The sequence below is a fragment of the Chrysemys picta genome, chromosome 9, assembly GCF_011386835.1.
Source record: "Chrysemys picta bellii isolate R12L10 chromosome 9, ASM1138683v2, whole genome shotgun sequence".
NCBI lineage: Eukaryota > Metazoa > Chordata > Testudines > Emydidae > Chrysemys > Chrysemys picta.
In genome coordinates this window covers 61,382,067-61,399,486 of record NC_088799.1, presented here as the reverse complement: position 1 = coordinate 61,399,486, position 17,420 = coordinate 61,382,067, and the positions used below count along the sequence as shown (strand labels likewise).

Here is a 17,420-nt window from a genome sequence, read left to right as displayed (position 1 = left end):
AGTGACACATGAAGAGAAGGGAGTTATCTCACAAATGTAGAATCATTTGTGAGGTAACTCCCTTCTCTTCATGTGTCACTATATAATGCCTGCATCTGTAATTTTCACTCCATGCATCTGAAGAAGTGGGTTTTTACCCACGAAAACTTATGCCCAAATAAATCTGTTAGTCTTTAAGGTGCCACCAGACTCCTCGTTGTTTTTGTGGATACAGACTAACACGGCTACCTCCTGATACTTCACTACACTGTGACTGAGCTACTTCCAGCTGTGACAATGCGGTTCTGGCGGAACCCAACTGAGAGTGCCAACTCAGGACAAATTGCTAAAACAGGGCAGTTACAGCCCAAGGCTGGGGTTTTTTCCACCTCTAAGGCAAACCAAACCAGCCAGACTAAGAGGACTTCGGTCTCACCCCACTGGCTAACCGCAAGTCTCACAAGCAATCTCCTTAGACACTCCAGTTTCCCAGTATTACCACCAGTGCCACTCGTTATGGGGATAAATGGTTATGAAAACCAATACCCCAGTAAAAGAAAAAAGGTTCTCCTGATCCCAAAGGACCAAGCCCCAGACCCAGGTCAATATACAAATCAGATCTTACCCACAAATCACGCTGCTGCCAATCCCTTAGAATCTAAAATCTAAAGGTTTATTCATAAAAGGAAAAAGATAGAGATGAGAGTTAGAATTGGTTAAATGGAATCAATTACATACAGTAATGGCAAAGTTCTTGGTTCAGGCTTGCAGCAGCGATGGAATAAACTGCAGGTTCAAATCAAGTCTCTGGAATACATCCCCCGCTGGGATGGGTCCTCAGTCCTTTGTTCAAAGCTTCAGCTTGTAGCAAAGTTCCTCCAGAAGTATGAAGCAGGATTGAAGACAAGATGGAGATGAGGCATCAGCCTTATATAGTCTTTTCCAGGTGTAAGAACACCTCCTTGTTCTTACTGTGGAAAATTACAGCCAAATGGAGTCTGGAGTCACATGGGCCAGTCCCTGCATACTTTGCTGAGTTACAAGGCGTATCTGCCTTCTCTCAATGGGTCCATTGTACAGCTGATGGTCCTTAATGGGCCATCAAGCAGGCTAGGCAGAGCTAATCTCAGCTTGTCTGGGATGTCACCCAGCAGCATAGCATAAGTTTGAAATACAGACAGTATAGAGCCAATATTCATAACTTTAGCTACAAAACTGATACACACATATAGACCGCATAATCATAACCAGTAAACTATAACCTTGTCCTAGACACCCCATTTAACCCCCTTTATACAAGATTTGGGTGCCACTACAGGACCTTGGCTGCAACAATGATCTAGACGGTCCCAGTTTATGTCAATAACGTCACACCAGCAAATCACAGTTACTCTTTTCAGGTTCACTTTTACAAGCTGTACTAGCCGACAATCCATCACCCATCAAAAATCTACCCTTTCCTTCCCCAGTCAGGTCTTTAACCTGACCATCCACTTTAATCTGCTCCTGAGAACCATTTTCCTGACCAATGGGCTCTTTCTGTGCTTGATCTAATTCCAGGTTCACTTCTGAGACATTAGACAGACATTCTGAAACTTCCTTCACAGACACACAGTTATTTGCCACCTTTTCCAGGTTAGAGTCACTCTCTCCCTGGCCATAGCAAAAATGGTTAAATACAGACAACTGCTCAGAGTAATACAACATACCAACATTGTTATTAACTGGACTTTCAAGATGATACAGTTTCTGCTGTTCTTCCATTGCTTTTTTGACTTGGAGCTTAAGTCTGGCAGTTTCTTGTTGCATCTGGCGAACCCTCTCCTCAGCAGCCAGCAGTTCAATATGCCCCCTATGAGCCCTTTCCTCTCTTTCAGCATCTTCCTTCTGTCTTTCAGCAGCTTCTTTTTCCAGCTGGGCCAAGACTTGCTTCTCTCTCATTTGAATTTCTGCCATTTTTTTATTATGTTCAAATTGCAGGCTGTCTCTCAGGGCAGTTTCATTGCTTCTGCCGATTTTTTCTGGCTCATGATCTTTAACCCAACCAAACTCTTAATCCCAAAATTCAAATTTGGATAGTGTGGGGTTCTGATTCAAAGCTTAATTGACCTGGTTCTGTGAATCCTAGCACGACAATGCCACTGTAATGATGCTGCCTCTGGCGGGACCCAACTGAGAGTATCCATTCAGGACAAATTGCTTACAGCAGGGCAGTTACAGCCCAAAGCTGGAGAGAGGACTTTGGTTTTACCCCACTAGCTAACCAGAAGTCATACAAGCAATTCCGTCAGATACTCCAGTCCCCTTGTATCACCACCAGCACTGCTCCTTATGGGGACGAATGGTTATGAAAACCACTACCCCAATAAAAGAAAAAAGGTTCTCCTGATCCCAAAGGACCAAACCCCAGACCCAGGTCAATATACCAGTTAGATCTTACCCACAAATCACGCTGTTGCCAATCCTTTAGAATCTAAAATCTAAAGGTTTATTCATAAAAAGAAAGAAATATAGATGAGAGTTAAAATTGGTTAAATGGAATCAATTACATACAGTAATGGCAAAGTTCTTGGTTCAGGCTTGTAGCAGTGATGGAATAAACTGCAGGCTCAAATCAAGTCTCTGGGGAGTACATCCACAGCTTGGATAGGTCATTCAGTCCTTTGTTCAGAGCTTCAGTTTGCAGCAAGGCTCCTCCCGAGGTTAGAAGCAGGATTGAAGACAAAATGGAGGGGTTTCCAAGACCTGTTATATCCTCTGCCATGTGGAAGGACCCCTTTGTTCTTTCTGTGGAAAATCACAGCAGCAAGGTGGAGTTCGGAGTCACATGGGCAAGTCACATGTCCATGCATGATTCAGTTCTTTACAGGTAGAGCAGCCATTGCTCCCATACTACCTTGAATGTTCCCCAGAAGACTCCTCATATGTGGATTGGAGTCTCCCAAGGTCCATTGTCAGTTAAGTGTTTCTTGATTGGGCACTTAATCCGAAGAGTCCCTTCTCAATAAACTGGCCAAATGCTTCACTGGTGCTACTAGAATCAAACACATTGAGATACAAGTACATAGCCAATATTCATAACTTCAAAAACAAAAATGATACATGCATACAGATAGCATAATCATAACCTGCAAATCATAACTTTTTCATAGACATCTTACTTGACCTCCTTTGTACAAGATTTGGTGGCACTATAGGAGCTTGGTTGCAACAATGATCTATACAGTCACAGTTCATGTCAATAATGTCACAAGGATATTACTGTGTAAGAGTACGCCTTGAGTCCTAGGAATTGAGTAAGGATGGCCCTGAACCCTAGGAACTGGGTAAAGATGGGGGTGCCTAAATTAACTGGGTTATGCCTTGAGCCCACGGAAGGGTAAAGATGAGGTGCCCTAGAGTGTGCATGTAACAAGAGAAACTAGCTTTTGAGCTTACACCAAGCTCTTCCTCAGCTCTGGGAAAGGTCCCAGAGTGTAACAAGGTGGAGCAGATTTGTAAGCGTAAGGATCATTTTTCTATGTCAGTTCATTCAAAAGTGTAGTGATTGTTGGTGTGGCATTTAGTTCACAGGATGAGTACACCACATGTTATGTCAGGCATGTGCAGGGCCCATGGATTTTGAAAGGTGTGTTGTGGGGGGTGTTGATCATCACATCAGGGGCACTATATCTGCGGGCTTTGCATCCTCCACCTCCCTAGGTAAGCCATTCCGGTGCTTCACCCCCTTCCTAGTGAAATAGTTTTACCTAATATCCAACCTAGACCTCCCCCACTGCAACTTGAGACCATTGCTCCTTGTTCTGTCATATGCCACCACTGAGAACAGTCTAGATCCATCCTCTTTTGAACACCCTTTCAGGTAGTTGAAAGCAGCTATCAAATCCCCCCTCATTCTTCTCTTCTGCAGACTAAACAATCCCAGTTCCCTCAGCCTCTCCTCATAAGTCATGTGCTCCAGCCCTCTAATCATTTTTGTTGCCCTCCACTGGACTCTTTCCAATTTTTCCACATTCTTCTTGTAGTGTGGGGCCCAAAACTGGACACAGTACTCCAGATGAGGCCTCACCAATGCCAAATAGAGGGGAATAATCACGTCCCTCGATCTGCTGGCAATGGTCCTACTTATACAGCCCAAAATGCCGTTAGCTTTCTTGGCAACAAGGGCACAGTGTTGACTCATATCCAGTTTCTTGTCCACCGTAACCCGTAGGTCCTTTTCTGCAGAACTGCTGCCTAGCCACTCGGTCCCTAGTCTGTAGCAGTGCATGGGATTCTTCCATCCTAAGTGCAGGACTCTGCACTTCTCCTTGTTGATCCTCATCAGATTTTTTTTGGCCCAATCCTCTAATTTGTCTAGGTCCCTCTGTATCCTATCCCTACCCTCCAGCGTATCTACCACTCCTCCTAGTTTAGTGTCATCTGCAAACTTGCTGAGGATGCAATCCACACCATCCTCCAGATCATTAATGAAGATATTCAACAAAACCGGCCCCAGGACCGACCCTTGGGGCACTCTGCTTGATACTGGCTGCCAACTAGACATGGAGCCATTGATCACTACACCCTTGAGCCCGATGATCTAGGCAGCTTTCTATCCACCTTATAGTCCATTCATCCAGCCCATACTTCTTTAACTTGCCAGCAAGAATACTGTGGGAGACCTTATCAAAAGCTTTGCTAAAGTCAAGGAATAACACATCCACTGCTTTCCCCTCATCCACAGAGCCAGTTATCTCATCATAGAAGACAATGAGATTAGTCAGGCATGACTTGCCCTTGGTGAAGCCATGCTGACTGTTCCTGATCACTTTCCTGGCCTTGATGTGCTTCAAAATTGATTCCTTGAGGACCTGCTCCATGATTTTTACAGGGACTGAGGTGAGGCTGACTGGCCTGTAGTTCCCCAGATCCTCCTCCTTCCTTTTTTTAAAAAGATGGGTGGTAGGTGACAAGAAGTGGTGTGTGGTCAGTGGGGTTTGTTTCTGCATGGGAATTAGTTCTCTGGGGTTTGGTAAAGGCAGTTTTAAGTGTGTTCAGATGTGTACCCTGGACTTTCTCTAAGGAACATATTCTGTGGTATCTGAGTGCCCGGCTGTAGCTAACAGATTTCCTCCTATGTTTGGGGTGGTTACTGGATCTGTGGAGGTAGGTGTGGTGACCCATGTGTTTCTTGTATATAGTTATGTGTAGGGTTCCATTGCTGAGGCTGATCATGGTGCCTAGGTGTGGGAGTTCTCTAGAGGGAGTCTGATGGATGGTGGTGGTTGAAGTTGTGGTGGAAAGCTCTGAGGGAGTTTAAGTTGTCTGTCCAGAGGATGTAAATATCATTGCTGTATCTCAGGCATATCATTAGTTTTGTGGTGCATTTGTCCAGAAATTCTTCCTCAAGGTGGCCCATGAAGAAGTTGCAATATTGGGGAGCCATCCTAGTACCCACGGCTCTGCCCAAGGTTTGGACAAAGTATTTGTTGTTGAATGTAAAATGGTTATGGGTGAGGATGAAATGGATGAGTCTGGCGCTGTGTTTGGGGGTGGTATCTGAGTGTTGTCTTGTAGATAGTTGAGGCAGGCAGCAATGATGTCATTGTGAGGGCTGTTGGTGGATAGGGAGGTGACATGAATGATAGCGAGGATGGTGTTCTGAGGAAGGTTATTGCAGAGTCTCTGGAGGAAGTCAGTTGTGTCCTGGAGGAAGCCAGCCCTTTGTGTGGTGAGTGGTCCAAGGATGGTTCTATGAGTCCCCATATCCCTTCAGCAAGGGTTCCATGGCCAGATATGATGGGTCTGCCTGGGGTCCCTTGTCTGTAGAAGGTCCCTGGGGTAGGTTCATGGGGATGAGGTTGTCGAGTTCCTGTTGGAGTGGTTTGGAGAAGGATTCAATGATATCCCTTAAATTCCTGGGTGGACTATCGTGTAGGGTCTCTGAGTTCTTTATAGTAGGCAGTGTCGGAGAGTTGTCAGTTGGCCTCATTTGATGTAGTCTTCATGGTTGAGGACTACGATAGAGACAATCACTATGCTCTCAAATGAACTCAAACAGAAAAATTATAAAAGACAAAAACACCCTATCACCTGTGGGCCAACACTTTTCACAGAACGATCATTCCGTATCTGACCTCTCAGTCTTTCTCCTCAAAGGAAACCTGCACAACACCTGCCAAACATGAGCCTGGAAGTTTAAATTCATAACTCTGATAGACACTACAAATCATGGACTGAATAGAGAGACATTGGATTTATGGCTTTATTACAAGAACCTATAACCCACTAACCTCCTCTGTGCTATGACTGCAGAGGTGCTAACTTCACCATGAATGGTCTCTTGCAACATGTGTTAACTCCTTATGCTTAATAATCTGTTCCACCTTGTGTTTAGCTGTGACACTCGTACCTCTCCCAAACCTGAAGAGCGCCATGTAAGCTTGAATGAATGCTTGTCTCCCTCACCAGCAGAAAATAAAAAATATCACCTCACACACTTTGTCTCGCTAATATCCTGGGACTGACACAGCTACAACACTGCAAACAACATTTCATTTTGTCACAAAACAACTTGTATTTGCTGAGTCAGTGACTCTTGGCTACAGTCCGGAAGCTGCTGTTCACTGACATTCCTACCTACCATCCTCTGGGGCTTAAGTGCTCACAAACAGCGTGTGAAGAAAGGACAGGCTCGACGGCCAGGTTCTAAGTCAGGGTCTGTCTACACTTAAAGCATTACAGTAGCACAGTGGGAGTGCTGTGCCTGCGCTGCTGGAGCACTTCAGCATAGACACTCATAGCAGCGGTGGGAGTGGGTCTCCCATCGCCGTGGTTAATCCAGCTCCCCAAAAGGTGGTAGCTAGGTTGATGGAAGAATTCTTCTGTTGATTTAGCGCGGTCCACACCGGGGGTTAGGTCAGCATAGCAACATATTCACACCCCAGAGAGCTGTAATTATGCCAATGTCAGTTTGTAGTGTAGACCAGCCCTCAATGAGCTATACACAAAGATGGCTGCTCAAAGCAGAGAGTCTGGGCAGGAGCCTGGGACTCAGGAGGAGACCTGGAGTCCATTCCCTTCTCTACCACAGACTTTCTGTGTGGCCTTGAGCAAGTCCCTTAGCCTCTCTGGGCCTCAGTTCTTGAATCTTGGCCCTGCCCTGACGCCCAGGGGATGTGAGGGTAAATGCATTAGGTTGTGACGCACCCAGATCCCATGGTAAAGGGGGCTGACTAAGAATTGTTGCTCCTTGGCCCAAGAAGTGAGGGGCTTTGCTAGGTTGTTTCCGTCAGGGGGAGAAGCTGATGATGAGTCAGGTATTTCTTTGGCACAATCCCATTTATTCACCAAGCACGTCCTCAAATGTTGCTCTCCCTGATCACAGCAGGAACAAACAGCTGCAGGCAGTTTCCTGGCTCATACTTCCCAACCCTGCCTTTCCAGCCAGTCCTGTGCCCCCAGGAAGCTCTGTCTGTGCTCCCTCTCAGAGCCATGCTCATGGCTGTCTCTCTCACACATACACGCCCCGACAAGCAATCCCCTAGCCACCGTATTTGCAACCAGGCTCATGGAAACCCTTAGACCGTATGGCTTAGTCCTGCTCAGGCTTCATCCTCGGGCTGACTGCCTTGGGTGGTAGCATCTATTGTCTCCAGCTATCTCACTTCCTCAGGGGGCTTAACTGCTCCTTCCAGTTATCTTGAAGCAGGGTGGTTAGCCCACTCCTCAGCTTTAACCAGGTCTTTGGGGCTGGTGGCTGAATTTATTTGGACGTCACAGTTAAATAAATAATGTCCTGGTTGCTAACTTTGCTGCCTTCTGTGTGCAGATTATTGTTTTTATGACAAGTTTTTTTAAATCGTGCCTTACATGTGTGTAGTTATGTATGCCTGGTGTTTTAAAATACCGCTGTTGCCTTAGTTACCAGCATCTATGGCTCTCTAGTGAAACGTGCACTGAAGATTCACCAGACAGGCTTGGCTGTCCCTAGCAGGGTTGGTGTTGATTAAAGGGGATTCCACAGTGTGCGACTGAAAAAGCCACCCCGCCATCCTAAAACCTGACTGTACTGATGGGGTTGTCACCACGGATGTCAGTGTGTTCCCAGGCACCTCTGGCCAAGAGGAATGCAGCTTAGCCTGTGATCCTGGCCTAGCAGCCATCTGGCAATGAACATACTGGGGAAAGTGGGTCTCAACCTGACTCGGAGTCGGCCATTTGCCCAGCCCCCTTACCTTTGCCGTCAGAGTCAAACACGTGTGACTGATTCCAAAGCTACCCCTATAAAATGGAGAGGGCATGTGGGTGGGTGTCCGCTGGGAGGCTGGCAGAGAACGCTCAGCCCTGAAGAGGCAGGGAGTGCGGGGAATGAGATTTGCTTTTTTCTAGGCTATAATAAGATTTTTAACACCTCCTCCCACCCCGACTGCCTTTTGTGACATCCTGAAAACTACAGAACTTTCTCCTCAAGGGACACCGCTCTTTTCCTGTTCTGAGCACAGACTTAAGGGTCAGCACACATTCCTGCAGCCGCACCTGACACAGTGGCTCACTTCAGCCCACTCCAGGCCACTGGCTTTTCACTTCATAGAGGCACAAAGTTTGAGCTCACACAGGACCATGAGACCTTAAGCTAGCGCAGCTAGCGCAGCCTCCTATATAGCACAGGCCATTCATTTTCAGCCTTCCAGCTATAGTGAACCCACTAACGTGTGTTTGACTATTGCTCAGTGTCACAGGCACACTCAGGCAGTATAGCACCTCTGTGTTGGCCCATCTTCTCAATATTTCACCCAAGGGGCTGTGTGGGTCTCCACCAAAAGCTAACAGTTTGCTGGTACTCAAGGCTATTTGGGGCTGTTTGTCCGGGAAACATTTTTAGAGTTCTGTACCATGTAGAACCTTGGCTTCTAAAACTGGTGGGGGGTGAAACTTGTCCCCTGCCGCAGGCTGGGTCTCAAAACTGAGAATAATCAACAGCCCTTGATTCAGCCCAGCCCTGTCTGTACAGCCTGGGGCAGACGCAAACTTGATTTCACAGACAAAGGTCTGGGACTGTAACAGAGAGGGAAAGAGGGGAACAAACATTATCCATTACAAAGGCAACATTCTGCCAGCAGAGACGTCTCATGAAAAGTGGATCCCAGCTCTCTGGACCAGACAAGGACTGTACAAGCTGACTATTGGATGACAAATACCTTATTAGACTGGAAAATAACTTGTTAATAACTCTAGGTTAACCATTCTCTTTTACCTGTAACCTTACTTTCAAATCCTTTTATTTGTCTTTAGTTTGAATCTATCTCAAGCTCTGTTAAATAAACTGCCCTTTTGTTACTATTGACATCTACATGCCTTGTGCTAAGTGGGGTGTTGAATTGAGGTGAAACCAGGGTGCACTGCTTCACTGGGGGCAAAGGTGTCCAGAAGACAAGGGACTGGACACTCAAGTGTAACAAAGGGTGTGTGTAAACTGCTAGTCTGAGTGAGACAGAGCAGGGCGAGCAGAGCCCTTGTGCTGCCAGCGGCTGGCAGAGTTGGGAGGCATCAGTTGTGGGCACAGATAAGGCTGGAAGCTGGAGGCAGTGATGTACCCCACACACCTCCAGGAACCCTGAAAAGTGTCACACCCACCTTTCCAAAAGGCAGCCAGTTTGGATCTGAAGACCTCAAGAAATGGAGAAGTCCATCACGTCTCTTGGAAGCTTGTTCCAATGGTGCCTTATTTCTAACCTGAACTGGTCTGGTTTCAGCTTCCAACCATCGGTTCTTCTTTTGCCTTTCTCCGCTAGATTAATGAGCCCATTAGTACCCAGTATTTTCTCCCTGTGAAGATACTGGTGCAGCATAGTCAAGCCACCTCTCTACCCTTGTTTAGATACACTGACTAGATTAAGCTCTTTAAGTCTTTCACTGTCAGGGCAATTTTTCCAACCCTTGAATAATTTTTGTGACTCATCTCTGCATCCTCTCAAATTTGTCAATATTCTTTTTAAAACTCGCACACGAGATCTGGACACAGTGTTCAGTATCAGTCTCACCAATACCATACAGAAAGGTCACATCTCTTCCCTGCTCCTCCACACTGCTCCTCTGATTATACACCCAAGGATCGTATTAATCCCTTTTCCGACAGCATCGCTCGGGGAACTTACGTTGGCCTGCTTGTCCACTAGGACCCCTGGATCCTTTTCAGAGTCACTGCTGCCCAGGATACAGCCCCCCAGTCTCTAAGAATAGCCTTCATTCCTTGTTACTAGATGTATAACTTTGCTTTTGGCTGTACTCATAGGATCCAAGGCCAGAAAGGATCATTGTGATCATTTAGTCTGACCTCCTGTGTGACACAGGCCAGAGAGCTGCCCCGCAGTAATTCCTAGACCAGAGCTTTTACAAAAAAATCCAATCTTGACTTTAAAATTGTCAGTGATGATGAATCCACCTCAGTCCTGGGTAAGTTGTTCCAGTGGTTAATTACCCTCCTTGTTAAAAATGTATGCTTATTTCCAGCCTGAATTGGTCTAGCTTCAACTTCCAGCCATTGGATTGCATTACACCTTTCTCTGCTAGACTGAAGAGCCCATTACTAAATATTTGTTCCCCATGTAGGCAGAGGCAGATTAGGAGTTTGTGGGACCCTGGGCCAGAGCAAGTGGAGGCCCTTCCCCACCCCTTCCACCTGCAGTCCCCCCTGCCCTCCTCCAGTGCTCCTGCTGGGGAGTTGGGTCAGGGTGCAGGGGTGCCCATTTTTCCAGGGGCCTCCCAATTGGCTGGGGCCCCTGGGCATGGGCCCTATTGGCCTATCTGCCACTGCATGTAGGTATTATAGACTGATCAAGTCATCCCTTAACCATCTCTTTGTTAAAATAAAGAGACAGAGCTCCTTGAGTCTATCACTATAAGGCAGGTTTTCTAATCCTTTAATTCAGTGGTTCTCAAACTTTTGTACTGGTGACCCCTTTCACACAGCAAGCCTCTGAGTGCGACACCCCCCCCCCCTTATAAATATATTAAAACATTTTTTTAATTTAACACAATTATAAATTCTGGATGCAAAGTGGGGTTTGGGGTGGAGGCTGACAGCTCACGACCCCCCATGTAATAACTTTGCAACCCCCAGTTCAGCAGGGGAGAGGGGGTTCACCCACACACCCAGCATGGCCACACCTGCCCAGAGGCCTGGGTCACACACACCAGCCCACACCCCAATCACTGCACCTCGGTGCCCCAGGGACACGTTTCCCCCCCATGTAGCCTCCACCCCTGCCCACCCTGGTCCTCGCATACCACCAGGGCCAGCCTGAGAGCAGGCTCTGGATCCTGTGCCACCCCACCCTGAGCCACTGCACCCCTCTAACACGCTCCATAGTCGGCGTGCTAATCCCACGTTGGTGGGGCCAGAGGCAGCAGGACCACAGCAGCCTGGCCCAGGCCAGCTCAGTGCCAGGATGGAACACTCAGCACTGCAGATCCACCAGACGCAGCCACGGCACTTGTCCTGCCCTGGGGAGCGACAGCTGGGCGTGTAGGGGGCTAGCATCCCCGGGAGAGCAGAAAATGGAGCCAGGCAGCAAAGGACGAATGACAAAGAGGTCAGGCCAAAGCCGCCCCAGCAGCTGCACAAAACTCCCCCAGGACAGAGAGTCCATGGTCCCACGTACCTGGGGCCCCTCTCACTGCTACATCCCTTTAGGACAGGCCTGCACAACTCGTAAAGCGGCGAGGACCATATTACTCCAAAGAAAACAACTGAGGGCTGAACCCCCCCAAGCGCCGCCAACCCCCCCCCCAGCGCCACCCAGCCCCCCCGAAACACAATACCCCCCCAGCACCGCCTGCCCCACAGAAACAACCTCCCCAGCGCCGCCGAACCCCCCCCCGCACGCCATCTGCCCCACGTAATTAAACCCTCTTCCCCAGCGCCGCCCCACCGAAACAGCAGTATTGAACCTCGGTAATATGTTATAGCGGCCCCTAAGGTAGTATAATTAAGATAAAAGAAAAATGTCTTTTTGCTAGAAGTAGAATAAGATCTTCCCCCCCACTTTGTAATCGATTGCCCTGTTGAATGAATGAGGTGTGAATGAGAAAGGCGTGGAAGGCAGGCACCTCTGGACAGCTGCAACGCTTGGAGAGGGCAGGGCCAGCTCTAGGATTTTTGCTGCCCTAAGCAAAAAAATTTTTGGCCGCCTCCCCTTTCTTTTTCATGCCCCCGGCCCAACCCCAACTCCACCCCTTCCGAACCCCTTCCCCAAATCCCCAGCACCGCCTCCTCCCCTGGCGTGCCGCATTTCTCCCCCCAATTGCTTCCTACGGGCCCCCCGTGACATCCCGCCCTAGCTCACCTCCACTCCGCTTGCTCCCCCGGGCATGCCGCCGCTCCTCTTCTCCCCCGTCCCTCACAGGCGAGGGAGGGCGGAGAAGCGGAGCAGCAGCGTGTTCAGGGGAGCAGGCGGAGCAGAGGTGAGCTAGGGTGGGGGGGCGCAGGAAGTAATGGGGGGGTTAGAGGAATCGCTCCCCACTCCAGCTCACCTCCGCTCCACCACCACCGCCTCCCCCGAGCGCCCACCGCTCGGCTTCTCCTCCCTCCCAGCCTTGCTGCGCGAAATAGCGGTTTCGCACGTGGCAAACCTGGGAGGGAGGGGGGAGAAGCGGAGCAGCGGCGCATTCAGAGGAGCAGGTGGAGCGGAGGTGAGCTAAGGTGGGGGGGTGCAGGATGCAACGGGGGGGTAGAGGAACCACTCCCCGCTCCAGCTCACCTCTGCCGCCTCCCCCGAGCGCCCCGCCGCTTGGCTTCTCCTCCCTCCCAGCCTTGCTGCGCGAAATAGCTGTTTCGCACGCAGCAAGCCTGGTAGGGAGGGAGAAGAAGCGGAGCGGTGGCGGCGTGCTCAGGGGAGCAGGCGGAGGTCCATTCCCCGGAGTCGGCACCTATGATGGCCGGCGCCAGAATGCCGCCCCTAGAAATGTGCCGCCCCGAGCACCTGCTTGTTTTGCTGGTGCCTGGAGCCAGCCCTGGGAGAGGGGATGGAAGCAAGACCAGATCAGTAGAACAGTTCAGCAACCGACTCACCACTCGCCTCCTCAGCTCCCTTGCCCCGGCTCGCCTACTCACCCTCCGCCACTGCCCGCCCACTCACCTCCTCAGCCCTCCACCCTCCCGGCTCGCCTACTCATTCCCTGCCACTGCCCGCTCGCTCACCTACTCAGCCCCCCTCCCTCACCCGCCGCTTGTCCACTCACCCCCCCCCCTCTGCCTGTGGGCCACACAGTGAGCCCATCTACTCAACCCCCGCGGGCCGCACAATGAGCCCACGTGGGCCGCATGCGGCCCCTGGGCCGCATGTTGTGCAGGCCTGCTTTAGGAAGTGGTAGAGGCATCTGGACGCTGAGCACTGGTCCCTCTGGTGGCACCAGCCGGGCACTGCTGGGAGACACTGACTGTTCCCTCCATGGGGATGGGTGAGATCCTTCACCCCCCACTCCAGACCTGCTCCCCTCCCCATCGCTGCACCAGTCACTCTCCCACTCCCTCCCCCCATACTGGCTGTCACCCAGCACAGCCTGTGCGCCTGGCCCCGGGGGCAGTGACAAGGGCCAGAGGGGCCCAGCCAAGCAGAGGGCAAGGGACTCTGTGCAGGCAGGGTGGGCCCCAGCAGGGCCCGGGGAGCAGCTCCCCAGCATTTGGGCTGGAGCTGGGGGGGCGGGGTGTCTCTGTAGAGGTGGGGCTTAGCCACTGCCCAGCCTCTCCAGATGCAGCAGGAATGCTGTGGGCACCCAGCTCCCCTCAGCAGGCCCCAGACCTTCCTGGCGGAAGGGACTAACCTTCCACGAGCAGGAGCACCCAGAAAGCAGGGGTGTGCCTTGCCCTCCGGCTCCCTCCTGGCGGAATGTTGCCTTGCCGTGCTCATAGCTGGGAATGAACCCTGACCCTGCAGCTGGGAGTCTGGCTCCACAGCTCAGCTTGGGCATAGCTCAGGCACAGCCCCCTCTCCTCCCCACAGGCAGTACACTCCCAGCCGCAGCAGCCCCAGCCACCACCTTCCCCAGCGTTCCCTCGGCCCCACTGTGCTCTGTTTGCTTGACATGGGCCTTCTCACCCTCTCAGCTGCAGGGGGCTGGTGACTCTGCCAGGATTCATGTGCCAGGCCTGTGTTGGTGGCAGGTCCTGTGACGGGGCGCAGAGGCCACGCGTGAGGTCAGCAGGAAGAGGGTTAACACTGCCCCTGGGAGAAGTGGACAGGCCACATCTGTAGGGTTCAGTGCAGTGACTGGGGGCTGGCCACAGGGGAGTCAGCTGGGCCCAGCCGGGTGCATATCATCTCCCAGGCCCTAGGAGAAGGCTGTGCTAGGAGTCCATGCCCCCATGCACCAATGCATCCCACCACTGCTGCTTGCTGGCCCTGAGCATGCCCCGGGCAGCCTGCAGGGAGCATGGCCGGTCATGCCAATCATGCAGGTCAGGCTAATCTTCTCTCAGGTGCATGGCATCTCGGGGGCCTCCCAGCAAAGCAATCCAGTCTGGGCGCTGGCCGAGTCCCTGCCTACCCCTCCCCCATGGCCTGCAGGCATCTCTCCTCTTGCATCCCAACCCCCAGGTGTCTGTCTAGGGGCTGGGGGTGGGGGAGGGCAGCCTGGTGCTGGGGTTAGACTGGAGCTTGCTCTGGCCCTGTGGCAAGGATTTCTGCAGGCCCTTGGGACCCAGCTCAATCTTGGTACTGACAGGCCCAGCACACCACATGCTTCTTGGGAGAGCTAGACCAGGGTGGGGAGTGGTGGGGGCTTGGTATGGTGCATGGCAGCAGTCCAGCCCTCACGGGGATCCCCATGGCAGGGCTGCCTCTGTCTGGAAAGGGCACCAGCACCGCCAGCTGCCATCATTCGGTCTCCCATAGGTAAGAGGCTGCTGTTATGTGGCATTCTATATGCATCCGAAGAAGTGGGCTATAGTCCACGAAAGCTTATGCTCTAATAAATTTGTTAGTCTCTAAGGTGCCACAAGTCCTCCTGTTCTTCTTTTTGCGGATACAGACTAACACGGCTGCTACTCTGAAACCTTTCGTTATGTGGCAAGTGATTTTTAGAGCCATTCCCCACCACCAGCCCCATTTTGCTGGGTCCAGCTTCATCCTGGGCTGGGAGGTGTCTGTGCTGCTGAATTTGGGGCCTCGTATCTCCCAGGCCCCGTGGTGGCTGGTGGTGCAGGGAGATGCTGAGTCGGCTGGGGGAGCAGGGCGCAGCGAGAGCTCTTTCAGCAGAGATGCTGCTGCGTGCGGAGGGGAGGCTCACAGACAGCCCTGCCCTTACAGCAAGTCAGCAGCACATCGCAAATGTCTGTCAGGCTGCGCAGAGGCAGCCATGAGGCGCAGGGATGCCCGTCTCTTGTGCAAGGCTGCAGGGCCAGCCCCTGGCATACATGTCGTCACTGTGCCACCAGCTGGTGGCAGGCGGAATACTGGTGGGGGAGACAGCTCTCTGCCAGCTTCCTCAGTTTCCTGCGCCATGAGGGAGGCTCAGGGCTAGTGCTGGGATGGATGAGTGCCTGACTTTGTACACCCAGCCTTTCGGTGCAGGAGGGCCCACACCAGGGCCCTGGTGCCAGGACTCGCACTTAGCCCCCAGCATGCTGGGATTTACATGGCTCCAGCACATTCTGGCTCTATCTCACATCTTTGTCTCAATCTCCTTGAGATTCCTGCCATAGTTCTGGCCTTTCCCGGCCTGGAGGGTGCAGCCAGCCCGTAGGGGCAGGGATGGGCAGAGCCCCGGCAGGAATTCTGAGCATTGCAGCCAGACAGGAGAAGGAGGGAGGTTGCCAAAGAAAACCCCTCCCAGCTACACTCTGCTCCCTGAATCCCTCCTGCCCCCAGGAAAGCAGCCCCAGGGCGCTGCACGGGCCTGAGAAGGAAACTGAGCCAGTGCTGCTAGAGTGGGCACAGCTCTTGCAGCTCCACCCAGCGCCATGTGCCAAGGGGCTGATGGGCAATGGGGCTGGGGCTGCCTCAGGGACGAGCAGTGGCTCTCCCAGCTATGCCCAGGCGCTCAGCTGGCTGGAAGGGTGGGTGGAAAGGAGAATGGGTATGCAATCTGATGGCCGGAGCCAGAGGTATGGAGCTCAGACTCTCGGGTTCCTATGGTGATGACACCGCAGTGTAGTTACCTTGGGATGCACACAGATCCAGAACTGCCCTGATGCTGGCACCCCACAGCGAGCCCCCCCCCCTCCAATGCCAACACCCATCCCCAAGTCCCATGCCCCAGTGCACCTGACTCATCCAACCCCCTGTGGCAAAGGCCCCATTCTGAACCACCCCACGCCCCAGTGCAAATGCCCCTCAGCCTGCACCCCAGGGCACTGCCAGCCCCAGCCCTCCCCTGCTGCCAGCATTGCCCATGGCCACAGGGGGGAGGGGAGCAGGATAAAGTTCAGGGCAGGTCCACAGGACATCACTGGTGCCATGAGCAGTATTGCCAACCCCAAAACGGTCAAAAATCATGAGTCAGGCTCCCCCAAAATCATGAGATTGTGTAAAACTCTCAGCTGTGTGTGTGGGGGGGGGCTTTGTATTTCCCTTCTGCTATTTGAGCTCTAGGGTGCCATGGGGTCACAGCTGGAAGCTTCTCCACAGCCATGAGGCCTAGAAACTTAAAGAAAAAGTAAGTGTGAAGGCTGAAATTGTCAGATCCACTTGACTCCAGGAGCTGGGGCTTTAAGGAAAACAAGAATTATCATGAGACTCATGACACAATCATGAAAGTTGGCAACACTGCGGAAATTCATAAGAAAAGGCAGATGTGGACCAGGCCTTTCACTCACAGGGCAAAAGCCCCTCTACCCTATGGCACCCCCCAGACCCCCCCAGGGTCTGCTCCTCTGTCCCATGGCTCCTGCCAGGCCCTCCAGGATCTGCCCCTCTGCCCCACGGTTCCCCCCAGACCCTCCAGGGCCTGCCCCTCAGCTCCCCCACCAGGCCCTCCCCCCCAGGGCCTGCCCCTCTGCCAGTGAGAGGGATGGAAATAGCAGCTCCAAGTCTGGCCCAGAGTCGGAGGCCAGGCCCAGGGTTTTCCCTTTGCGGGGCCTCCTGGGCTCTGCCTCTCTGCTGAGCAGGATCAGCCTGTAGGATGACCAGACAGCAAATGTGAAAAAACAGGACAAAGGGTGGGGGGTAATAGGAGCCTGTATAAGAAAAAGCCCCAAATATCGGGACTGTCCCTATAAAATCGGGACATCTAGTCACCCTAAGCCTGATCCCCATTCAACCCACCCCTCTCTCTGCACTCCCAGTTACAGCTGGTCTGCCCCAAGCACCACGCAGCCGAGAGCCAGCCAGCAAGGGGACATTTGCTGCATTTACCAGTCTAGCTCCCTGTCGCTCTACAACCCGGCCATCCCGGGGTCCTGAAGCAATGTGCACAGTGCACCTGTGTAAGAGGTGCAGACTCACCCCTGCGGCACCTCC

At 52.0% G+C, this 17,420-nt stretch overlaps 2 long non-coding RNA genes across 2 annotated transcripts in view; both read right to left on the bottom strand.

Annotated features, from left to right (window-relative positions):
- Window positions 1–17,420, bottom strand: part of LOC135973526 (uncharacterized) — a 309,693-nt gene that overhangs the window by 272,049 nt on the left and 20,224 nt on the right. The gene's annotated exons all lie outside the window — the stretch shown is intronic.
- On the bottom strand, window positions 225–15,685 carry LOC135973374 (uncharacterized). Its single transcript, XR_010590181.1, has 3 exons — window positions 15,017–15,685; window positions 13,786–14,866; window positions 225–3,013 (listed from the first exon to the last, which is right to left on the bottom strand). It is a non-coding gene; the product is annotated as an uncharacterized LOC135973374 (long non-coding RNA).